The sequence below is a fragment of the Bidens hawaiensis genome, unplaced genomic scaffold (assembly GCF_021521415.1).
Source record: "Bidens hawaiensis isolate Kalapana, Puna unplaced genomic scaffold, B.hawaiensis_p1.1 tig00006190_1, whole genome shotgun sequence".
NCBI lineage: Eukaryota > Viridiplantae > Streptophyta > Magnoliopsida > Asterales > Asteraceae > Bidens > Bidens hawaiensis.
Window position 1 is genome coordinate 1,077,220 of NW_027491410.1, and position 10,922 is coordinate 1,088,141.

Consider the following 10,922-nt stretch of genomic DNA (forward strand, 5'->3'; position numbering starts at 1 on the left):
ATTTTTGACGTGTTCTAGGTCAATACATATAGTTAGAGGTGCATAAATCATGTATTATTAAAACCGGGTTCTGGGTATGGTCCTACGGTATTGAAAAATAAGTTTTCTGCAGTTTTTTCTGTTAACGGGTCTGCGGTATTGTCAAATATGAAGGACCGAGAACCAGACCCTGGTGTGTATTTCAGGCATCACTTTTCATCGGTCTTTGAAATTCGAGTACCTAGAAAGACTGAGACTGATTTATATTTTACAATCTCTTCTGAGATTAAAGACGTCGATAGAGTGATTCTAGTGGATTTGGATTTTTGAATCACCGGCTTCACCACATGACCACAATCTATCTTCTTCATGACTTCACCCCTGTATTTCTTTACAAGCTTTTTTTATTATATACCATGAATGATAGGTTTATAAACCCTTTTTTAGTGATTCAAACATACTTGTTTGAAATTGCAATTTTGGGGTGAACTGAGCAAAGGTTGCAGCTAAGGGGTTGGACCTATCCTTGCTTGACGGTGATTGTTATTAATGTTTCTCGGGTTCGGTTTTTTGTAGGCTTTCAATTGTAAAAGATCGAGACCGACCCGATGACCGAAATACCATAAACCGATTTAAACTACTGAATATTATGGTTGGGTCGGTTTCGACATTTTCTGGTCCGGTTCTATGGGTAATTGCGGGTCCGACCGAAATCTACACACCCCTATTTACAAAAACTGCTTCCAGTATTAAAAAAAGCCCGGTGTTCGGGTACTTAAAAAACCCGGATTTCGGGTATAACTGGAACCCGTTTTCGGGTATTTGAAAACCCGAACTAATTTTCGGGTATTATCGGGTCTAGATCGGGTACGAGTTCAGGTTCTGATTTTAGCACTGAAAGTCATACCCTTTGCATACCCCTATGGGTAATGTCAGGTCCGAGTTCGGGTTCTTAAAAACCGGCTTTAAAAAGCCCAGTTCCTGTTTTTTTTTTCAGGTTTGGGGTTTTTGTGCACCTCTCTACATATAGTAAAGTATTTTCCTATATATAATTATATATATATATTGTCAGTTGTTATCATCCGGTCCGGTTTTATACAAATAGATTCGATATTAACCATAAACCAAACCGTTTGCTATGTTTTAGAATTTACGTAACCAACCGAGCAAAACGTTAAAGACATATTGAGTTTTGCAATATCTGTTGTTGCCTGACCAAATCATATTTTAATAATTTCAGCCCCAAAATGTAGTTGAATGATTACTTTGCTTTGACCCCCAAAATGGTTCGCTCACCCCGCCCTAAATAAAATGCAACATTTTTAAATTAAACAGGTCTAATGGCAAGCAAAAGACAGTTGAATGATTATGAAAAACTTAAATTATTGAGGGTTCAAGAAAACAAAGAAATGCTACGAGCTATGGGACTTAAAAACATGTCAAACTCTTTGACAAGTTTAGTAGAAAGTAAAAAAACAAAGAAAAAGAAGGTGAACCAGTGCGAGAGATGAAGACTGGATTTCTGAAATGGGTGATGATAATGAAGATTATACAGAGGTTGCTACAAGTGTTAAAGCATCCATAAAGGTAATACTATTATCTATTACTTTTATCTTCATATATTATTATGTTTCTAATGAAAATGACATATGTTATAGAAACATCTTCCACGATATATTTCACCAATGTCCATGAATAAAGTTGCTAATTTAGCAAAGAAAGGTCGAGTTATCGCTCCAAATGTCTTGGATTCAAATACATTAAAAAAGAATCATTCTAAAGCCACACTTACCATGGGTGAGTTAATTTCAAGTAATAAAGGGACAAGGCAAAGGGAGGTGGCTAAACAAAATCTGGCAAAGCCTACTTGTATTAAAACGGGATCAAATGAACGTTTTGTTCTTGTTGATGATGATGACATCGGTGATGATGAAGCATTTCAAGGTATCGTTTTTCTGGTCTTAGTTGAGTAATAACAAAGTCAGTCATACAACAAGTTTTCATATTAAGTTACTCTTATATGCTTTTAGATGTTAATGACGTAGATATTGAACCAACATATTTGGAGGGTTCTGGTGATGAAGGGCATATTGTGAGACCTCAAGGTACTTATACTAAATAACTTTCACATTCCATTTCTGTATGTTAAACTTAAATACTATTATGCTGTACAATGACACATGAGAATAGTAAGCATGTCTCCTAGTTGCAAAGTTTATGTTTGAACCGTTAATTATATGTAGTTTTAAATGTTAGCAGGGGTATATCTGGTAATTCCAGTTTTGTTAGATTAACTCGTTAACTAATATATTCTTACATGTTAGAAATTGGCTGGTAACTAAAATTGACATGCTTTTACCTGTTAACTATTTTTTTACTGATCATAGAAACAAAATTATGAAAGCCAAACACAAGGGGCAGTTTTGATATTATTGGAAAAATCATATTGTAAATTAGGATCTATTGAGAAAGACTGTTTTAGCTGGGGTTGACCTTTTTACCAGCTCTGACTTTCTTGGTCAAAGGAAAGTCTGTATCATTAAGGGTATTTTGGACAATGTGAAATGCTTGTTTGTGAGAACCGGTTTGGGTAAACTGTTGAAGCTCAAAATAAATAAGAAGCATGATAGTCTAACATGGCTTAGTAATGATAATGATTTTAACAATTTAAAGAATCAAATGATTCATGTTGACATCACCAAGAGCTAGACATTTCAGTAGGATAAAAAAAACTAGTTCGTCTTTTCTATTGTATTTTTTGTAATTTATATTTATTGATAATGTTGTATTTAACAATGACAAGATTGTGTTGACCAAGGTAACGAATATCACATGGACCTTATTGCATCCACATATAATGATGAAGAGATACAAGGGGATGATAGCCATGACGATTTGGAAGATGAGGACATTGCACTAGTTCAAGATCAATTACACCACCCCAAATATGAAAAAAGCAATAGGTTCGGTTACCTACTTATACCTTGTTTTTTGCTTGTTATTTAATATATGTATGTACGCACGCACGCGCGCACGCACGCGCGCGCGCGCGCGCGCGCGTACGTACGACGTGCGTGCGTGCATACGTGCGTGCATACGTACGTGCGTGCGTGCGTGCATACGTGCGTGCGTACGTACGTACGTACGTACGTGCGTGCGTGCGTGCATACGTGGCGTACGTACACGTACGTACGCACGCACGTACGTACGTACGTACGTACGCACGCACGCACGCACGCACGCACGCACGTACGTACGCACGCACGCACGCACGCACGCACGCACGTACGTACGCACGCACGCACGCACGCACGCACGCACGCACGCACGTACGCACGCACGCACGCACGTACGTACGCACGCACGTACGCACGTACGTACGCACGTACGTACGCACGTACGTACGCACGTACGTACGTACGTACTTGCGTTCAGAAACTCAAACCAAAAAAAGAGCACCAACGATGTTGCATTATGTGCACACACGGAAAGTTGGCGAGCGAGAGGCCATCATATGTAATGAATTTGGACAACCCGTGGGACCAGCACATGTAGTTTCAAAATTCTCTCTAATTTTGGGCACAATTGCTCGTAATCATACTTATGCACCATTGACTCTTGCTTCATGGAGGAAGGTGCCACATAAAGATAAAATATGGGAGCATGTTTTGGTAAGTTTTTAAGTAGGTTTATTTTATTTATTTGCTATACTTTATATTTTTTTTTAACTAAAATATAACTTTTTTAAAGGAAAAATACGACGTGCCAGATGCTGCTAAAACTTGGGTTTTAATGACTATTGGACACTCGTATAAGGTACACAAATCCAGGTTTAAGAATAAACACTTCTATCAATATAAGGACAACAAAACAAGATGGAAGAACAGACCTAAAAATATTCCAGAAGATGATTTCTCACAGTTGATGAGGTTATGGAATAATAAAGATGAGGCGGTAATTTTCTAAACAATTTATTTATTACCAGTATCTATTATTTAGAGTTTTCTATTAGCTGATGTGTTTATATAAATGTATATCCAGAAACGTTGTTTACGGGCTAAGGAAACACGTATGACTCAAAAGAACATGCACACAGCTGGCCCAAAAAGTTTTGCTAGAATTCGTGAAGAGATGGTAAACATGTCTTTGTCTTTCTTGTGATTTGTGTTTTTTAAGTTCTAAGATGCTAATTCTTTTCTACTGATGTATGTTTTCATGAATGTAGAGAAATGAAGACCCAAACAAGGAACTACCCGGTTTAGCCGAATTATTTGAACGTACACGTAAAAGGACCGAAGGGCATGTATATTGTGATTCATATGATGACACTGCAAGAAAAATTGTAAGTTCTCTCAATGTAGTACTTGTAGAAAACAAATAAGTACAAACATCTTTTGTACTCAAAGGGCATTTTGGTCAGAATTTTGTTAATCGATGGTATTAACTCATGTTATAAAGATTAGAGAAATTTGGTTCCAATAACAGGGCATTTATTGTTGTTTGAGGTTAAAGGAATTGACTTCTGCAAATCAACATTAGTTTCAACTCAATTACAGAATTTTGCCTTGAATCTAATGTTGACTTGTAGAAGTCAATTCCTTTAACCTCAAACAACAATAAATGCCCTGTTATTGGAACCAAATTTCTCTATTCTTAATAACATGAGTTAGTGCCATCAGTTGACAAAAGTCTAACCAAAATGCCATTTGAGTTAGATTGATTTGATCTACATGTAATGCATAACAATTTGACTTACTAGTTTGATTTTCAACTCCAAATTCTACAAAATTTTAATAAATGTAAACTTTTGTCCATTGTAAAACCGTATTATTTATTAATCATAATTCACAGAATTTTAATAAATACTTACCTTCATTTAATGACATGTAGCGTCAATTTTATTATTCCATATAACGCGTTGCTAGTTTCTATTGCATTTCATTGCACAAATTGTTTCATCTATTTCCATGTGTGTTTACTATTATTTGTTTTTTTATTGTACTTCATTATATATTATGTTTGTGTATATAATATTTTCTTATTAACTTTTCAAGGAAAAAATGAAGAACCACGCACCCGCAAAAGATGGAAGTGCTTTGGTTGATCCTTTTACGGTTGTAATGAACAAGGAGCATGATGGCTACATTCGACTCTATGGAAAAGGCGTTACAAAAAAATGGTAAAAAAATTGGATGCTGGTGAGGAACCATTTCCTGGAGGGCTTATGGAATCATTAAAAGCAAACATTGAAGTTGATAAAACACAATTGCTTGATATGCGAAAGGAAATGGAAGAGGACCATCAAAGGAAAAAAGATGAGCTAGAAGCTATGCGGAAAGACCTTGATCGCCAACGAGCGAACTTGGAAGCTATGATGCAAAATATTATGGAAAAGCTACATGATGGAGTTCAGGATCGTAGAGATGAGTAGGAGGTTTTAGTTACTTCTAATAATTTTAGTTGACAACTTATATTTTGATTACGTTGTTATTTTGAGATTAAACATATGGTAAATTATGATATATTATTGTCTATTATATTTATGTTATCATGTTGGTTTTAATGAGATAACATTACATATTAATATTAATAGAATTTAGTAATTCAAACAAAGTTGCATTGCCTTTAAAAAAAGGTTGCATTTTTTGTAACTAAAAATCATAAAAAGTGTTGCATTTGATGTAAAAAAAGTTGCATTAAAGTGTAGCAAAGGTTGCTTTTGACATTGCAAAGGTTGTATTTGTTTGTTAAAAAAGTTGCATTTGAAGTAAAAAAAGTTACATTAGCATGTCAAAAATGTTGCATACTAAAAAGGTTGCATTTGAGTAGTAAATGCAACACTTTAAGAAAAAGTTGTCTTATCTAATAAAAAGGTTGCATTAGATCTAATGCAACTTCACCTAATGCAGCCCTAGATAAAAGGTTGCATCAAGCCTAATGCAACTTTTTTTAGGCCTAATGCAACTTTTTAGCAGGGTTGCAATAGCTTCATTTCCTTGTAGTGTTTCCAAACCCAAATGTTTAAAGGTTTTCTCTTTACCAATGGAAATTAGTTTAACCTATATCTATATATTAAAATACAAACTTACAATGTTACCAATTAAATATCTATAAAATCGTTAATTACCGTTTACTAATTTAAAGTAAATAAATAATTAAATAAATACCTAAATATTTTTAAATGCTATTATATAATGGTTGTGTCTCAACAACCGTTAAACACATGTATGAATTATCCGTGTATATACAAGTTTCAAGCTAGTTTATATATATAGAAAGAACTAGGATGAAGATCTTAAACTTAGTCCACGAACCACATGTACGAATGTTTCAACTAGATCTGGTGGGTTGTTATCAGTTATCGTTCCACCAGGCGTTTTCAAATTACAATCTCCAACCCTACCTTTGGTTATGTATAATGGGGGAATTATATAGATGCATAAAACTCTCACACCATGCCCACAAGCATTATTAAGCGTTATAAGGCCGGGCATAATCGTTTTACAGTAAAACCAATATGTTTTTTAATTATAATAAGATCAATAGTGTGCGCCCCCACACCCGACTTATTTAGATTTATAATACAATTAACTTGATCAATAAGTTAATCCTTAATTACACTAAAATCACTAACAATCTTCCCCATTTTGGTGAAATCCTTGATTAACTTAAACAAACTCACACAAACAACAAACTTATGCATAAATGAAATGCCGTGATGATTGAATTTCAAATTAGTATATTACACATTCCAAATATTCAAATAAGGGGATCGCTACGATTGAACCCTTTCTATTCAACATAAATAGTCAAAGATAATATACACATAAGTTCACATATTCATACATTCTTACTTGATACTATTTTAACTAGCTTGTGTCCTATCCTTCAATGAACATATCAAAGCCAAATCCCAGCTTCTTGAAGTGGCTAAACTTCATACTCATATAGGTAACTCTTTTCCTCGTGGACCTGCATATGTGAGTTTTCAAAAAAAACTATTAAGAAGCTATACTTCAACCTCCTTAACTTGCAAGTATGAACGCATACCTTGGGATGATGTAACCAATGTGTTCCAGTTTCTAGATGTTAATCTTTCCACATTGAATTCAGCGTCTAATATCAAATTTGATGGGAACTGGGTATCCCAACATGAGAAATTTCAGGTAGACTTCAAACCCATCCCTAGACTTGCGCACAAGACCTTTACTTAATGCTTTCGTTAAATGATTCTCTAAATTCTGTTGAGTTTTTACCAACTCCACTGATATCACACCATTTACAATGAGCTCACCAATCATGTTGTGTCTAAAACCTAAGTGTCTAGACTTCCTATTTTCCGTTTAGCTATACGCTTTAGACAAAGTAGCGGTACTACCACACCTGATATATCTGGGTGATATTGGTTTAGGCTACAATGGAATCTCGTAAATCAAGTTTCCTAGCCATTCAACTTCTTTACCGGCTGCTAATGCTACAAACTCAATTTTCCTTAGTCAAATTAGTGATGCAATTCTGTTTCTTAGATGCCCATGATACAATACCTCCTCCAAGTAGAATAGTTCATCCACTTGTGGAAGTATGATCTTCCATATTATTAATCCAACTTGAATCTAAATAACCTTCTGTAATAGAAGGAAATCCATTATAAATCAAAACATAATCCATGGTTCCTTTCAGCTCGACCCCAGCAAAAGGCTCTACCCCTTGGACCCCGCTACCAGTGCGCTGCTCCTAAACCCTTGCCAAGAGGGTGTTGCCCCTTGGAACCCCACGATAAGGGTACCAATAGGATTATAAATTATAATAAAGTCAAATAAGTGTGCATTCCGTACCCGACTTATTTAAATTCATATTACAATTAACTTGATCAACAAGTTAATACCTAATTACACAAAAATCAATAACCCTTGGTGTTGGTAGTGGTGGTGGTTGGCCTTAATTAAACTGTGGACCTTATTGGTATAGGTTGCATTATAGTATTACATGAACTCCATCTCCCACTTTATAAATTACTCATCGACCCACTCATAACTTGCAGTTATTAACGCATACCTTGAGATGATGTAACTAATGTGTTCCTGTTTCTAGAGGTTTATTGCTCCACATTGAATTCAGCACCTAATATAAAATTTGATGGAAATTGGGTATCCCAACATGAGAAATTTCAGGTGGACTTTAAACCCATCCCTAGACTTGCGCACAAGAAGTTTAGGGATCAAAACAACTCATTTTCTATATTAGCTTGGCCTGAAACTCTAGTTGATGCAAGTTTGTGACAATGAATAACCACAATTAATTTCACTATTAGTTAACATATGACAAAAACATGCAAATAATTATTAGATCTGAAAGAAATAAAACTACTATACACTATCATCAATATACTATTCTCTTTTAATGTTGAATTATATCATTTTAGCAAAAGTTGTCAATACGTATAAAAAAGTTTATTATATAGAATTAATAGTAAAAAATAATCAAATGATAGGAACCATTTTCACATTGCAAAGTAAAGACAAATCGTAGCACCTTATGAATCGGTCACTGATAAACTCAAACACACACAACGCAAATTTACACACACTAAAATGAGTTTCAAAAGTTCTACATGCGTTCTTTTATTTCTAATTTGTTTTTATTTTATTTACTAATATAAAATTATAGATAAATCATTAATATGCAATGTTTAAAATATTTGTTAATTCTTTTAATTAGATAGTTATGACTTTTTTTTATTTATTTACTTCTATAAAGTTATAAATAAATCATTAATATGGAATGTTTAATATATTTATTACTTGTTTTAACTATATAATTATGACTTTCAAAATTGAACAATCATGATGTCACTTGACAAAAATTTAGACAATTAGATATCATGTGGCACGATAATAGTTTTTGTTTATTATAATTATAGATTAATTGATCAACAATTTAATCCCTAGTTATACAAAAATCAATAATCCTTAGTGGTGGTAGTTGGCCTTAATTAAACCGTGGTCCTTATTGGTATGAGTTGCATTCTAGTATTAAATGAACTCCATTTCCCACTTTATAAATTACTCATCGACCCACTCATAACATCATCAAAATCTAACTCCTAGACACGCTTTCAATTCCCTCCAATGAAGTACTTTCTAGCCTACGTTTGTACACTTCTTTCAGTAAGTGCGTGAGCCTATGTATACACATGCACATACACATACACATACACATACACATACACATACATGAGCCTATCCTATACATATATACATATACATACCTATATATAGGTGTTTAATTTATCCGGTTTGTAGTAAGTCATGCAACTTTCTAAATACGTTAGGGTTTGTTGGAAATCAGTTCACGTTTTTATTTGTGGTTTGGTGATTAGGTAGCATTTGTAGGAAGTCATGAAGTGACTCCGGAAGAATACTGGAAGTCTGTGTTACCAAACACTCCTATGCCAAAATCAATCAAAGATGTTTTGTACACAGGTTGATCGTTTTGTAATTTCTAAAACTTTTCAAGTGATGTAATTTCTCAAATACTAAGAAAATATGTGTCTTAGTTTACAGAATGGAACGAAGAAAAGAGCACCACAGTGGGTGGTGTAGTGGTGCATAGCAGCCACAAGTGGAAGCTGGATAGAGTCGGCGTTTTTAAAGGACATTCTCCATTTGTTTTCTTGAAAAACGACTTGCATCAAAGAGCAAAATTTAATCTACATTTCATTAAAAACGACCATAAATCAACGCTTTTACCTCGAAAAATCGCTGATTCGATACCTTTTTCTTCGAACAATCTTCCCCAAATCTACAAAGAGTTATCGGTTAAACCCGGCTCGATAGAAGCCGAAATCATGAAGCAAACACTAGAGGCATGCGAGAATAAAGGCATCAAAGGTGAAGAAAAGTATTGTGCGACTTGCGACTTCATTAGAATCCATGGTTGATTTTAGCATCACCAAACTAGGTAAAAATGTGAAAGTGATTTCTACTGAGGTAATCGCTAAAGAAAGTACCCCATTACAAAAGTACAAAATCGAAGCCGTTAAAAAGCTTTCTAAAACTAAAGCTGTGGTTTGCCATAAGCAACACTACGCATACGTGGTATTTTATTGCCATAAAACTTTAAACATTGAAGCATATGTGGTTTCAATGGTGGGTGCAGATGGTACAAAAGTAAAGGCGGTCGCGGTTTGCCATACTGACACCGCAAACTGGAGTCCGAATCATTGGGCGTTTCAAGTGCTTAAAGTAAAACCAGGAACTGTTCCAATTTGCCATTTCTTACCCGAGGATCATGTTGTTTGGGTTCCATACTAATAAACTCCATCAACAATAAAAGCACATAATAGGCGTGTGAGTATGTGTGTATTTCAAGAATATATATGATCATACGCCCTAGAAGATAGATTATTACGAACCAAACTTGGCCGTATGGGTATATATTTCAAAAGAAACTTGTATGTTTTGTGGCTACCTTTATTTATCAATATTTGTTGAGTAAAGAAACAAGTGTCGGTTAATAGAATCAATGTCATCAGCTTGGAGGAGCACTTTAAACAACTAGAACTGGTTTTTTTTTTCTCTTTTGAAAACTATAAACATAAAACAAGAAAAAGACGCTAAATTAATTTTAAAATAATACCTTAACTTCGAACGGATTCTTTCAAAGATAAAGCATAAGGAGTCGTCTCCTGAATTCCCTAGTTTACCGACCAATTTTACACCAACACATGGGAGAAAGTGGGAATTAATCCTTCGATTACATGAAAAGAAAATAAATTAAAAAAAAAATATTAGATCTAGCGACGGTGTTCCCGAGTGGAGCCAATCGTTTCTAGCTCGTTCCCAGTGTTGACTCCGTGTGCCTTAGCCCCTATAGACTTAACTAGAATATAACTTATACTACTCTTCTATCTTTAATGCTATTGAATGTTATGTTGAAACAAG

The 10,922-nt window shown here is 34.6% G+C and overlaps 1 pseudogene; it reads left to right on the forward strand.

The window, feature by feature from the left end:
• Positions 1 to 5,203: 5,203 nt before the first annotated feature.
• Positions 5,204 to 10,349, forward strand: LOC143631650 (BURP domain-containing protein 6 pseudogene; annotated as a pseudogene).
• Positions 10,350 to 10,922: the final 573 nt, after the last annotated feature.